The sequence below is a fragment of the Scyliorhinus canicula genome, chromosome 16, assembly GCF_902713615.1.
Source record: "Scyliorhinus canicula chromosome 16, sScyCan1.1, whole genome shotgun sequence".
In the NCBI taxonomy this organism is placed as follows: Eukaryota; Metazoa; Chordata; class Chondrichthyes; order Carcharhiniformes; family Scyliorhinidae; genus Scyliorhinus; species Scyliorhinus canicula.
In genome coordinates, this window is record NC_052161.1 from 35116883 (window position 1) to 35130107 (window position 13225).

General features: G+C 46.7%; 1 protein-coding gene across 1 annotated transcript in view; it reads right to left on the reverse strand.

Annotated features, from left to right (window-relative positions):
- si:zfos-911d5.4 overlaps nucleotides 1–13225 on the reverse strand; it is a 399989-nt gene that overhangs the window by 296945 nt on the left and 89819 nt on the right. The gene's annotated exons all lie outside the window — the stretch shown is intronic.

Below are 13225 nucleotides of genomic sequence, written 5' to 3' on the forward strand. Positions count from 1 at the left end.
GTGAATGACCCAAACCTGCAGTGAAAGCTGTCAATCACAGCCCACTACTAGAAAGTCATGAATGGCTTGCAGCTAATGGATCTGAGGGGTTGAAACACACGTCACAGCTGTTCTCCTTCCTGAATGGACATGTGAGCTTCGAGGTAAGTATTACAGCTGCTACCCAGCTCTCAGACAGGGTCTCCTTTCTGGGGGAGGGCTCTTTGGGAGAGGGGTCCATTTAGTCGGGGGAGGGGGGTTCCTTCAGTTAGGGGGTTTCTGTGGGGGCTTCTTTAAGTTAGGGGGTCACTGTGGGAGGTACCTTCAGTTAGGGGGTCTCTGTGGGGGCGGGGGGGGGTTCCTTCAGTTAGGGGGTCTCTGTGGGAGGTACCTTCAGTTAGGGGGTCTCTGTGGGGGGGGTTCCTTCAGTTAGGGGGTCTCTATGGGAGGTACCTTCAGTTAGGGGTTCTCTGTGGGGGGGGGGGTGGGTCCTTCAGTTAGGGGTTCTCTGTGTGGGGGGGGGGATCCTTCAGTTAGGGGGTTCCTAGGGGTGTCTCCCTATGAAGGTTGTCCATGGGTGGGGTCTCCTTAGTTCGGGAGTCCCAGAGGGGAGCGATTTGGGTCACCGTACTTCAGGGATGGGGGCACCCAGGCAATCCGGGGAGGGGGGCTGCTTTGCAGTGCAGGGACGGGCGGGTGGGCTGATTTGTGGAGTGAGGGGGGGTTGGCTGGCCCATGGGACTTCGCTATTGGGCAACCTGTTCGAAATGGCGGCCTAATAGCGGGATTCCCTTGGGAATCCCTCATATTCCTCGCCATGCATAAATTTGCATGGAGGGGGTTACGGAATTGCTTCCCGACGTGGTGCTCCCAGGGGAACGTTAATCAGCTGAAATTCTCCTCCGACAAGAGAACACATTCCCAAATGGAGAAACTCGCCCGTTATTTTTGTTTTTTGTTTCTCTGCACATGAGATAAAGATTGATTATGTTTTAATGGCCTGAGTATGCTTGATGGTTGTCATGGCAAGGGGCAGACCGGAATTGTGCAGAGCTCAGCACACAATGACAATAAACAAATATTTGGATGATATTGCAGTGCTCCACTGATTGGTCCAGGCATCTTCAGCAGCCCACGGTCCTCTCTACCACCACCTTTGTGGAGGCATGACTCCTACTGTACCTCTCCTCTGCTTCTGTCCTTGGGTGCCTGAGTGGCTTTGTGAGCCACCTTTTCAATGGATAGCCTTTGTCACTCAGGAGCCATCATCCGAATGGACTGCAGTGATGAACAGCCATGGCAGCTGTGAGTGTTGCAGGTTGTAGGCTTCAAGTGTGTTACCATGCACCGACTTGAAATATCTGTGTCCTGTGGTCGCATACAATTTGAAAGTTCAGCAAGTGGAGCCCCTTTCTGTTCAGGAAGGCACCCAGCTCATCCGTTTGCACCTTGATGGCCACTTGAGTGCAGTTGATGGCACCCTGGATACGGGGAAGCCAGAAACTGTCACAAAGCCTTTGGCTGTCAAAGCCTAAGTAACATTGTCTCTGCAGTAATGAATAAATGTTATGAGCCATCTGAAGAAAGTGCCAGTAACAAGTTTGACGCAACTGTGGGCAGCTGATTGGAACACACTACACCGGTCCGCCACTGAGCCCTGGAAAAAACTGGAGGTGTAGAGGTTGAATGTCACTGTAATCCTCAGACCCTCTGGCATAGAATGGCCATCCATGAAGTTGGAGGTGACCTGTAGCTCAATCATCTGGCATATGGTGCTGACAGTGTTTGTGGAGTGATGGAGCCTCCATCAGCACTGGACCTCGGGCATGTTGAGATAGTTGGAGTACTGCCTGAACACTCTGGTTAAAGAGTAGTGGCATCTTCTGCGGACCGTTCCACCTTGAATTCTCTGCTGGCCCTGCACCCCTCTGTCTGCATCTCTTGCCCACGGGTCACTACTTGCCCCTCTCTTCTTCAAAGGAGGAGGTCCCACCAGCTGAGTAGCACAATACTCATTATCAGAAATGCACAAATCAGGGTCTCTTGCATCTGAAGATGCACTCTGCTGAAAGCCTCCAAGAAAACTGGTCTAAAAAAGCTGATCAGGCATAGAGTGAAATAAATATCAAAGAGAAACACCTTAAATTGCGCACATTTAACAGCACCAAGCTCGCACATAAATTGACACTGACTATGCTCTGGGGCCCTTTTATCTCATTCTTGGATGAGAAATTGATGTAAATGTGTTGACCGCGAGTTCCGGTCAGGCGCGTGCCTGCTAAAATTCTGGTCCAGGTATTGAAGGAATGCAAAAACGGCCTCAATGTGTTGAAAAGACAACCCACAACAAATTGGAGGGTCTAGCTGATAGAAGGAAGCAACTAAATGGATGGAGAGGTCAATTCACTGTCAACAGCCACTTAGAGTGATGTATGGAAAGTGTCTGATTTAAAATTATTTCACACTGTTGTGTATGGATTCAGCTATAAACTGTTTTGCTTTGCTAGAAGTAGATATGAGAGCCAATCATTTTACATTGATAGAAATAACAAAAGAATTTGCAAGTGTCATCTAAGTTTACCAAAATAGGTTTTCAGAAAAGTATTTTTGATTTGAATTTTGTCAGTAACTTGCGAGAAGTGTGGTACAAAAAAGTGGTAATGAGAATAGTTCAGAAATACCACAAAAGACTGAAAAAAGCAGACTCATAATAAAACCAAAGAAAATATATTCCTTCTAAGCAGATAAATATTAATGTAAAATTACTTGCTCTGCTTTTCAAACTTTAGCTACCATTGCAATTTGCAAGTAATTGTACATGTGTATGTAACATTTGCGTCTCTGTGAAATTATACCTCAAACAATATATATTGTTCTTTTCCTTGCAGAAAGGAAATAATTTGCATTTATATAGCATCTTGTGCAACCTTATTCCCAAAACATTTCACAAGAAATTAAGTACTTTTTCAGAAAATCTGTCTGTCAATATGTGCACAACCTTGCAAAATTATTGCCGGGCTGGGGAGCAACACTATGCTCACGGAGAACCCATTCCCCCTCAAGGTACCACCGCCCCACCCATCCCTCATCACTCTATCACACCCAGTCTTCCCATCCCCTTGCCAAGGCCTGCCAGCTGCGCATTGCCGGGATTAAAGAACTGCCCACCATTTGATTGGCCGACAGTTCTCTCTCTCTCTCCAGGGGCTGGTTTAGCACACTGGGCTAAATCGCTGGCTTTTAAAGCAGACCAAGGCAGGCCAGCAGCACGGTTCAATTCCCGTACCAGCCTCCCTGAACAGGCGCCGGAATGTGTCGACTAGGGGCTTTTCACAGTAACTTCACTGAAGCCTACTTGTGACAATAAGCGATTTTCATTTCATTTCATTTCAATCAGAACTTCCTTCCTGAGTGGGTGGAAGGTTCAAGCCAATTTACATCCCAATGGTGCACCTTCTCTACATAAAATTCTGACATATTAGTGACCACTGTGACAAATTGCTAGTGGATGAACCCACTTATCTGTCATCAGGATTTTTGTACAGCCAACATAGACTGAAGGACGAAGGAGTCATTTAAGCTTGTGAAGATGGGAATGATAATGACATACAATTCGGAGAAAATTATTTTTCCAACCATCAATTTGAAAGAATTGATTGTGTTTTAGAACTGAACATGGCAACAATGGCATAACAATGTCGTGCTATGCCTATGACTGAGAGCGGAGCCATGGAGATAAAAGAGCCCGAGAAAGAGTGAGACTGAGAGCACAGCCGTGAGGAATAAAGAGCGAGACTGAGTGTGAAGCCATGAAGATAAAAAAGTGTGAGAAAGAGCATCGACGGGATTCTCCGTTTCTGAGACTAAATGCTGATGCTTACACAGAATCCGTAGACTTTCATGACAGCAAAACTGGCGCCAGATCTGGACTGATTCTGCTACTGCTAAGGGGTTAGCATTGGCGCCCCGTGGAACACAATCGATTTGAATGGGAAATGGTGCCGGATTTGCTGGTTTTGCGATTAACATTCAGGAGGCTGACAAGCTGCAGTCGCATATGAACCTTCACTTCCCACACACACACCATCCCAACCAACAAGATGGCAGCAAGACGCACCGCCCCACGTTTCGCAGCCACAGAGCTTGAGACCCTCCTGGCCGCCATGGAGGAGAGAAGGATGACCCTGTACCCCGGTCCGGGAAAGAGGCTGCAAGGCCCCCACCCCCCCAGAGAAGGTAGCGTACAACCGCCGGGAGCAGAAGACAGGAGGGGGACCGCCGGACATGTTCGCCATGACAGAGCAAAGGACCCTGGATGTGGACGGCGGCCCGGTGGAAAGGGGGGGCACCGAGGTGGAGTTCGGTTGCGGGCTGCTGAGTTGCGGTTCCCCAGGACACTTGTACCATTCCCCACCCTCCCTAACACTACCCCCACATCACCCTCACCCTACATCACTCTCACACTACACCACCTTCACACCACCCTCACCCCCACACCACCCTCGTTCTGCATCACCCCTTCACCTTCCACCACCCACTCTCACCTCACTCCCCCGGCCCGCTGTCTAATCATGTGTCCTGTCTTGTGTCCTGCAGGACCGGCTGGAGATTGGGCGGGACCATCTAACATCCCGCACCGCCAGCAAGTGCCACAGCCCGAGCTCCCCGAGAGCCGATCAGCGATGGGAGCAGGTTGGACACCAGCCCGGAGCTCAAGTCTAAGGATGACAGTGATTATCTGTCACAGCTGTCTCCAACAGCCTCCACCATCTCAGAGACACTCACTTCGGTTGGCATGTTAGTGAAGAGGCTCCTGGGACTCTATCTGGTACTCGCCACACAGTCGATCGGTACAGCAGGTGGAGGTAGGAACACCCAAGGGGGGGGACAGTCAGAGGACGGGCCGACCCCAGGGACTAGCTGCCGTCCAGATGGGTTTCATGGTTCTGGAATGGAAAGGCCTATCTATAGTGGAGGTGTAGTCGCAGAGCCGGGGACTACATGAGCGGTTGTCACGAGCATCCAGCACCTGCAGGTACAGTTGGAGGAGTCCTACCACCTGCAGCAGCATGAGTTTGTGTCGCCAATGCATGTCATCCAGTCCATCAGGTGACATCTGCAGTGGAGGCATTGGGGGCAACGGTTTTGGCTGTGGATCAGCATGTTCAAGGCCTGGAGCATTCTGTGCAGGCACTGGCCGAGGTCAAGGACAGGGTTGCCATCTCAGGTCCACCTGGACATCACAGCCACGCTCCTCAACGTGGCCCAGTCACAGCAGGCCATGACTGGGAACATCGGCGCATTGATCAGGCACTGGCCGACGTGGCACAGACACAGGGAGGTGGCCCACACCCAGAGGGAGATGGCTCAGTCACTGGTTGATGTGACACAAACCCAGAAGGTTGTGGCACAGTCAATGGGTGATTTGGCGCAGTCCCAGACAGAGATGGTTCACTCCCTGTGCATGCAGACCCTGGTTGGGACCAGAGCGGACCTCAAGGACTGGCAGTGCCAGGTGGCAGGGAAGCCTCAGGGATAGCTCCCCTCACACCCCCGCCCCGTGGAGTAGCCCGGGGTCCACCGGGCACCCCAAGGTATGAGGAGGTGATGGGGCCCGTGCCCGTGACTCCCGCAGGAGAGGTGCTAGAACACTCCAGCACCTTGGTCTCCCCCCCTCCTGACCCTGGTGCATCTGATGGGCAGTGGGCAGAATGTGGGTACCATGCCACCCAAGAAGCAGCTGGGCCCATCTAGGACTGGTCGCTCCTGAAGATGCTCTCCAACGGGGACCCAGGTCGCAGGGCAAGAATCACAGCAGGCCATCTCCACTCCTACTGTACCATTTGGGAAACCACCTAGACCTAGCATTAGGGCCTGTAAGGACAGGAAGTTAGACACCAGTTAAGTTGTCATCACCCTCCATCTCATGGATCAGACCCACTGTTCCTGCCGATCCAGGGCCCCCACTCCGTAGTGCAGCAGTTATGTATCACAGAGGGAGTGAGGGGCTGTGGTGGTGGGATGCGTTTTCTGTGCCCCTGGCCAGTTGCCACCCACCTCCACTCCCCATGTTGGTGAACCTGTAGGCGATCAGCGCATCCTGTGCACGTTGGACCTGGCACATCGTGCAGCCTCTCTTGCCTCACTGGGCTCATATCCTGCCGTCCTTGCCCTCCTCCACATTCTCCTCGTCGGACGAGGCCTGCTGTTGCTCCTCCTCCTCCAGCATGTCACCCCTCTGCTGCATGATGTTATGGAGGACCCAGCTGGTCACCATGATGTGGGTGATCCTCTCAGCATCATACTAGAGGTCCCCTCCAGAGCAGTCCAGGCACCTGAAACCCAACCTCAAGAGGTTCAAGAGATTGCTACAAAGTTGTAGACGGTCTCCACGTCGGTCTGTGGCCTCCGGATAAGCATCATCAGCCACGACCGCAGTGGATAACCCGTCGCCCAGGAGCCAACCCCGGGGGGGGGGGGGGGGGGGGGGGGGGGGGGGGGGGGGGGGGGGGGGGGGGGGGGGGGGTGGGCACTCAAACATGTCAGGAATCGTCAATTATGCCAAGGTGAAGGCGTTGTGCACATTGCCCAGGTATCGGCTGCAGAGGTGAATGATGTGTAGTTGATGGTCAAATATCAGCTGCACATTCATTGAATGGTACCCCTTTCGGTTTGTGTAGAGCGGCCTGTCATCTGCAGGTGCTCGTAGAGGGACATGCATCCCGTCTCACCCCCTGAACCGGGGCATGGCGGCGATGCCGACGGAGTGGGATCGGTCTACATTGAAATGTATTGTGCTGTCTGGGCATATAGGGCCTCCATGATGACGTGGTTGTGTGCCAAGATCTGTGAGATTCTAGACAGGTCCCCACTCGGCTTCTGGGTTCAAGGCAACCGTCACCTTCACGGCCAGCCAGAGGGGGTGTCCTCCCCCATACAAATAGATGTAAACGGGTATGATATAGTCAGGATTACAAAGGCATGGCTGCAGGGTTGCATTGCTGCTTAAAGAGGAAATGAGCACAATAGTGAAGAAGCATGTTAACTCTGATGATGTGGAATTTGTATTATTAAAGCTGAGAAACACCTAGGGATAAAAACGTTCGTAGGGATTGCATATAGAGCTCCAAACTGTAGTAGTGATTTTGGAGATGGCATTAAACAGGAAAATAGAGACACATGTGATAAACGGAAATCTGTAATTATGGGTGATTTTAGTCTGCATATAGATTGGGCAAATCAAATTGATAACAATACCATGGAGGAAGAATTCCTGCAGTATATACGGATGGTTTTCTGGACCAATAATTGAGGAACCAACTAGAAAACAAGTCTGTCCTGGTCTGGCTATTGTGTAATGAGAAAGGAATAATTGGCAATCTAGTTGTGCAAGGCCCCTTGGGGATGAGCAACCGTAATATTGTAGAATTCTTCCAACAAGGTGGAGAGTGACGTAGTTGATTCTGAGACTTGGGTCGTGAATCTAAATAAAGAAAACCACGATGGTATGAAGCGGGAGATGACGATGATGCCGGGAGTTGGCTATGATGGATTGGGGACGTTACTTCAAGGGATGACAGTGGATAGGCAATGGCTGCATGGATGAACTGCAACAATTGTTCATTCCTGACTGGCACAAAAATAAAATGGGAAAGGTGGCCAAACTATGGCTTATGAGAGTATTAGATCTAAGGAAGAAGCATACAAATTGGCCAGAAAAAAAAATAGCAGATCTGAGGACTGGGAGAAGTTTAGAATTCAGCAAAGGGATAGATTAAGAAGGGGAAAATATATAACAAGAAAAAGCTTATGGGGAACATAAAAACTGACTTTAAAAGTTGTTATTGGTATAGAAACAAAGGGTTAGGAGTAGGTTGGGAAGAGAAAAAGATTGAAGTCAAATGTGGTCCCTTTCAGTCAGAAATGGGGAACAAAGAAATGGCTGACCGACTAAATATATACTATGGAATCTTAGAATTTACAGTGCAGAAGGAGGCCATTCGGTCCATCGAGTTTGCACTGGCCCTTGGAAAGGGGACCACACTTAAGCCCACGTCTCTACCCAGTAACCCCGTCACCCCACCTAACCATTTTGGGCACAAAGGGCAATTTATCATGTCCAATTCACCTAACCTGCACATCTTTGGGCTGTGGGAGGAAAGCGGAGCACCTGGAGAAAACCCATGCAGACACGGGGAAAACGTGCAGACTCTGCATAGACCGTGACCCAAGCCGGAAATCGAACCTGGGACCCTGGAGTTGTGGAGCAACTGTGGTAACCACTGTGCTACCGTGCTGCCCTTCTCCACCAGGTTCTCTATCTCCCTCCTGAATTCTGACTCATCATTGTTCGAGCTCCGACTCACTAAGGTCGTGTCATCAGCAAACCTGTAGATGGAGTTGGAGCCAAATTTTGCCACGCAGTCGTAGATGTTTACAGCAGTCGTGTGTGTATCGAGAGTATAGGTGGGGGGAGGGCTAAGTACACAGCCTTGCGGGGCCCCGATATTGAGGACTAAGGAGGAGATGTTGTTGTTTATTCTTACTGATTGTGGTCAATGGGTCAGAAAGTCAACTTCACAAAGGACACATACCAGAAATGTTGGGGAATGCAGGGTTTAGTGAGAGCAAGGAACTGAAGGAAATCAATATTAGTAGAGAAATGATGTTGGGGAAATTGATGGGTTTGAAGGCCAATCAATCTCTAGGACCTGATAATTTACATCCCAGAATACTTAAGGAAGTGGCCCTAGATATAATGGATGCATTGGTGGTCATCTTCTAAGATTCTATAGACTCTAGAACAGTTCCTATAGATTGGAGGGTTGCTAATATAACCACATTATTTGAAAAGGGAAGAGAGAGAATACAGGAATTATAGACTGCTCAGCCTTACATCGATAGTGGCGAAAATGCTAGAGTCTATTGTAAAAGACTGAACAGCAGAACACTTGAAAACAGTGGCAGGATCAGACAAAGTCAATACAGATTTACGACAGAGGAAATCATGCTTTACAAATCTACTGGAATTCTTTGAAGATATAACTAGTATATTTGATGATGAGTAGCCAATGGGTATGGTTTATTTGGACTTTCAGAAGGCTTTCGACAAGGTCCCAATAAGAGATTAGTGTGTAAAATTCAAGTGCATGGGATTGGGGGTAGTATATTGAGATGGATAGAAAACTGGTTGGGCAGGCAGGAAAGAAAGAATAAACAAGTATTTTTCCAACAGGTAGGTGCTCACTCGTGGGGTACCACAGGGATCAGTGTGAGAACACCAACTATTCACAATATATGTCAAGGATTTAGATGCGGGAGCTAAATGTAATATCTCCAAATTTGCATATGACACAAAGCTGGATGGGAGGTTGAGCTGTGAGGAGGATGCAGAGATGCTTTAGCATGATTTGGACAAGTTGAGAAGTGGACAAATGCATGGCGGATGCAGCAAAATATGGATAAATGTGAGGTTATCCACTTTGCTCGCAAAAACAGGAAATAAGATAATTATCTGAATTGGTATATATTGACGGGAATGTGCAATGAGACCTTGGTGTCTTTATACACCTGTCGCTGAAAGTAAGCATGCAGATGCTACAAGAGGCGAAGAAGGCAAATGGTATTTTAGCTTCATAGTGAGAGGATTTGAGTACAGCAGCAGATATATCTTGCTGCAATTAAACAGGGCCTGGTAAGAACACTCCTGTAATATTGTGTGCAGTGTTGGTCTCCTTATCTGAGGAAGGATGTTCTTGCCATAGAGGGAATGCAGCAAATATTTACTAGACTGATTCCTGCGATGGGATATTAAAAATAATGATAATATTTGATAATAATCTTTTTTTCAATGAAGTTACTGTGAAAGGCCCCTAGTCACCACTACTGAGGGGCGATCTGGTCAGTCAGGATTGTATTCATTGGAGTTTCGAAGAATGAGGGGGGATCTCATAGCAACCTATAAAATTCTAACAGGACACAGGGTAGATGCAGGAAGGATGCTCCTGGTGGCGGGAGAGTCCAAAACCAGGGGTCTCAGTCTGATGTTTCAGGGTAGACCATTTAGGACTGACATGAGGAGAAATTTCTTCATCCAGAGAGTAGTGGGCATGTGGAATTTGCTACTATAGAAAGCAGTTGAGGTCAAAACAGTGCATGTTTTCAAGAAGGAGTTAGAGATAGCTCTTGGCGCTAAAGGAATCAAAAGATCAGGGGGGAAAGCGGGAAGAGGATTCTGAGTTGGATGATCAGTCATGAACAGAATGAATTGCAGAGCAGGCTCAAAAGGCCGAAAGGCTTACACCTCCCCATATTTTCTGTTTCCATAAAGGCATAAGCACAAGAACTGAAATTAAAGCTTCAGTATTGCCAAGCTCACCTAAGTACTTTGTTGTACACACATGACTTGAATCAACCACCATCCCAGATAGAGTGGCATGTGGGACAGTGGTTAGCACTGCTGCCTTCACAGTGCCAGTGACCTGGGTTCAATTCCGGCCTTGGTTGACTGTCTGTGTGGAGTTTGCACATTCTCCCCGTGTCTGGGTGGGTTTTGTTCTGATGCTCCAGTTTTCTCTCACTATACAAAGATTTTCAGGTGAGGTGGATTGGCCATGCTAAATTGCCCCTTAGTGTCAAAAAGGTTAGGTGGAATTACAGGGTTACAGGGATATGATGGGAGAGTGTGGGCCGAGATACGGCACTCATTCCAAGGGTTGGTGCAGACTTAATGGACCAAATAGATTCCATGATACATCCTTTGCAAAGTACTTGAAAATTTGGCAAGGTGACACATGGGAATTTATGGTGAGATAACAGCTAAAAGGTGGTTGTTGCTGAAATTGATCTATTGCATGTCTATAGGTATCAGTCCTGGAACAGTGGTCTCGCCTATGAATTAGAAGGCTATTCATGTGCTGAAGCCCTCCTCTGAAACTTTAGCACAATACAGACAAAATTAAACCCAGCCCCTGCCTGACATCTCAGGTGGACACAAGAGATCTCAAGGCATTATACAAAGATGGGCATGGGAGTTTGTCCAATGTCCTGGCCAATATTTTTCCCCCAAACAGCTTCATTAAAACAAATTGTCCAGTTATTTAATTCACTGCTGTGCACAAATTGTCTACTGCATTAATCTTCACCACAACAGTGACTACATTTCAAAAAAACTTCAATGGTTATTTAGTGCATTGGGACATCATATAATCATGAAAGGAGCAGCATCAAGTTCTTTCCTTACTCCGTTCTTTCGTGATTTCACATAATGAAATTGAGACGCTTTCACGAGCATAATTTGATGAATTCAGTTCCACTGATTTCAGTGAACTGCATGAATAACAGGTGATAGATCCAATCCCACCCATTTTGTCCTATTGCCCAACACTAAGTCCATAAGGCCATAAGACATAGGAATAGAATTAGGCCACTCAGCCCATCGAATCTGCTCCACCATTCAATCATGGCTGATATTTTTATCATCCCCATTCTCCTGCCTTCTCCCCATAACCCCTGGTCCCCTTATCAATCAAGATATTAATCAAGTCAGATAAGATGGGTAATTTTTGAGGTTTCTTTTTAGAATTTTCTTGGTTGTCTTTCTTGATCTTTAGGAAAGTAGATGATTTGAACTTTGATAATACATTTTGAGATTGCCAGAAACTCAATAATTAGGTGACACAGAGTCAGCCTTAGAAGAGGAATGTGCAGACAACTTAAATTTGTTCATTTTATGCAGAAGGTGGTTATTGTATGGAACGAATGGCCCAGGGAGACAATGGGAGCTGATAGTGTGAAAAAATATAAGAAAGTATTGAATTTGTGGAAAGATTGAATATCAGACATTTGCTTTTGGAACCTCCCTAAATTTCTATGTTAGCATACTAAAATGTATGTAAGGTAGGATAAGTTGGATTTTCCAATTTTTTGGAACAAATACTGCTTTCTAAATAAGTGGGAACTAGTACAATGCATAATGTCATCATGTTGCATGATGCATCTGCAGTGATTCCTGCATTACATCCTAAAATGTGTTTTCCTTTATCAGCCTAAAATAACCAGCTCAAAATATGAATTATGTTTTTGATACACAAGACTGGAACTTTTCCAGCTTTATAACTAGGAGAAATAAAAAAAAGAACTATTAATGGTAAACTGAAATAGATTATTTTGTAAATCAGTATGCATTTCAGAAAGATATGTCAACCTCAACGTATCATGCACATATAAATGAATTAAATGTCTGTCAAAATGTCATTACACTGTCACACTTCAATGTGCATTATGAGAAATTACAAGTCATTCTGTTACTAAATCCATTACAACAATGTATTTTGCATGTGAGATATCATTTTGTTTTATCAAAAGCATACTCTTGGTAAAAAGCTGGGTTTAATATAGGTCATTATGTTGTACGGAGATTTACAACTGCACTGGAATGACAGTTATCAAAAGGTGCATCTTGATCAGGAATCCCTGCACAGTGCTTAATCTTTAAGATTTATCGAACAACTCCTTCAGCCTGCATTTTGGCAGCATACTTTTAAGAAGTTACTAGTGACCACTTCAATGAATTAAAGGAAGTACACAAATGTATTTTTATTCATTTCTTATCTGGGATGATAACAAGGGCAGAATGTACATGAAATTTTAGTTCAAAGATTCATTCAATTCCACATAGAACATAGAACATAGAACAGTACAGCACAGAACAGACCCTTCGGCCCTTGATGTTGTGCCGAGCAATGATCACCCTACTTAAACCCACGTAACCCGTATCCCAACAATCCCCCCATTAACCTTACACTACGGGCAATTTAGCATGGCCAAACCACCTAACCCGCACATCTTTGGACTGTGGGAGGAAACCGGAGCACCCGGAGGAAACCCACGCACACACGGGGAGGACGTGCAGACTCCACACAGACAGTGACCCAGCCGGGAATCGAACCTGGGACCCTGGAGCTGTGAAGCATTGATGCTAACCACCATGCTACCGTGAGGCCCCAAACATGAATTGATAACAGAGAAAAACAATGTAATTAATGTATTATGAGCTTTATTTTACTGATATTCTTATTTCTAAAATATAGCATTTGTTTATAATAATTCATGACAAACAAAATCATGCTATTTGGCTGCAGTTCCGGAGACTAACTCTTATACTAGAATGACTGAACTATTGGCCTGCATCCAATCTGTGAAAGAAATGTGCAAACAAGCTTAATAGATGTTTATAATATGATAA